Source organism: Prunus avium, unplaced genomic scaffold (genome assembly GCF_965620075.1).
Source record: "Prunus avium unplaced genomic scaffold, drPruAviu1.hap1.1 HAP1_SCAFFOLD_53, whole genome shotgun sequence".
In the NCBI taxonomy this organism is placed as follows: domain Eukaryota; kingdom Viridiplantae; phylum Streptophyta; class Magnoliopsida; order Rosales; family Rosaceae; genus Prunus; species Prunus avium.
Window position 1 is genome coordinate 170,001 of NW_028276909.1, and position 2,500 is coordinate 172,500.

The following is a 2,500-nucleotide window of genomic DNA, read 5'->3' on the forward strand; positions in this document are numbered from 1 at the left end:
CTGTGCGCACAGCATGTCGGCAGCGTGCGCGCTGCTGAGCCTGTCGACAGAAATTTTCGAAACTTGTCCTGCCATGCGCGCGCGCAGCTTGCGCGCGGCGTGCGCGCAGCATGCCGGCAGCCTGCGCGCAGCATGCCGGCAGCCTGTGCGCAGCGTGCGCGCTGCTCAGCCTGTCGACAGAAATTTTCGAAACTTGTCCTGCCATGCGCGCGCGCAGCGTGCGCGCAGCATGCCGGCAGCGTGTGCGCAGCGTGCGCGCTTGGGAGCCTGGCCGCAGAATTTTTCGAAACTTGCAATGCCATGCGCGCGCACAGCTTGCGCGCAGCGTGCGCACAGCATGCCGGCAGCGTGCGCGCAGCATGCCGGCAGCGTGTGCGCAGCGTGCGCGCTTGGGAGCCTGTCGACAGAATTTTTCGAAACTTGCCATGCCATGCGCGCGCACAGCTTGCGCGCAGCGTGTGCACAGCATGCCGGCAGCGTGCGCACAGCATGCCGGCAGCGTGTGCGCAGCGTGCGCGCTTGGCAGCCTGTCGACAGAATTTTTCGAAACTTGCCATGCCATGCGCGCGCACAGCTTGCGCGCAGCGTGTGCACAGCATGCCGGCAGCGTGCGCACAACATGTCGGCAGCGTGCGCGCTCGGGAGCCTGTCGACAGAATTTTTCGAAACTTGCCATGCCATGCGCGCGCACAGCTTGCGCGCAGCGTGCTGATTCTGTCGACAGCGAGGCTAGCGAAACTTCTCCTGCCATGGCGTGCGCGCAGCGTGCTGACTCTGTCGACAGTGAGGCTAGCGAAATTTGTCTTGCCATGGCGTGCGCGCAGCTTGCGCATTCGGTCGACAGTGAGGCTAGCGAAACTTGTCCTGCCGTGGCCTGCGCGCAGCCTGCGCGCAGCATGCGCGCAGCATGTGCGCAGCATGCCGGCAGCCTAGTTCCAGATTTTTTCAAATGTCGACAGAATTTTTCAAACCTTGTCAAACCCCATTTTTATTGAAATTTCCTCGCACAATAAGCTCCCCATAAGTAGTCTATGATTTTTAGTACCTTCTCCAAGTTACAAAACTAAAAAATTCCTCCCGGATTTGTTTTAATGATTTTTTCAATTTTACGACTTCTAAAAATAATAAAAAATACTTCCCGACTTCAAATATTTATGAAACTTTTTCCCATCAGAGATTGCATGTTTCTTAGTATCCCTGCAAAAAATCACGTCCAAATACCTTGTATTGAATTATTTAGAGCCCATTATGACTCCTCGCGCATAGGTGATGTCTCTTCCTGTCAAAGGGCTAAATGCATAAAATGCTATATAGGGGGGTGTGTGTTGCCTGCATATGCATGGCAGCCCATGCCCTCCTAGCTGCAGCCCCCTTCCCCCACGCCACACCCATGTCATGTTGCCTCGATATGTTGCCTCGATATGTTGCCTCGGTATTATGGGTTTGGTGTCGGGGTCGGGGGGCTGCCACCCATGGCGGTGGTGGCCGGAATCCGGCCGCCGCCACCACGCCGCCGCCATGGGTGAGGGGGAAAAAAAAAGGCGTGGAAAGTTGCGAAATGGGGTTGTCTAGGCTTTTTTTTGGCATGGAAGAGCATGGAGTGCTAGGAACTCCTTCTCAAATGCGCGGGCATGTCGACCACAACCTCATTTCGCAACAACAACCACCCGTGTGGGGTGGCGGTGGGTGGATAGTCGCGGATTGGGGCTTGCCAAGCCAATGTTTTCAAAAAAATTCATCAAAATTAAAAACAAATGTTTTGTTGCCTTCGGATTTGTGGGCGAGCGGTGAGTCGGAGTGGAGCCGGTAAAGTTTAACCTCGGTGTGCACGGTTGTTTTTAGAAACTCAATCCAATGCCGGGGACGTTGAAAGTGACGCTCTTATGAGTTGCAAACCCGCAAGATTTAAAGAACCTTTTCAAAAAAAATTCAAACCAACAAGATTTAAAAACAGAAATTTTCATCAAAATGAAAAACAAATGTTTTGTTGCCTTCGGACTAGTGGGCGAGCGGCGAGTCGGAGCGGAGCCGGTAAAGTTTAACCTCGGTGTGCACGGTTGTTTTTAGAAACTCAATCCAATACCGGGGACGTTGAAAGTGATGCTCTTATGAGTTGCAAACCCACTAGATTTAAAGAACCTTTTCAAAACAATTTCAAACCAACAAGATTTAAACCAACAAAATTAAAAACAAATGTTTCGTTGCAAACAAATTGTGGGCGAGCGGCGAGTCGGAGTGGAGCCGGTAAAGTTTAACCTCGGTGTGCACGGTTGTTTTTAGAAACTCAATCCAATACCGGGGACGTTGAAAGTGACGCTCTTATGAGTTGCAAACCCACAAGATTTTAAAAACTTTTTGAAAATGTTTCTTCTAAATGACACATTTTGATCCTTGGCAAGTGCTCAATCCGTAACTATCCAATCACCGCCACACCACACCGGTCGGGAGTGTGTGAATGGTGTGCTTCCCGGGGTTGGCATAGATAATCTTTCGCATCGAC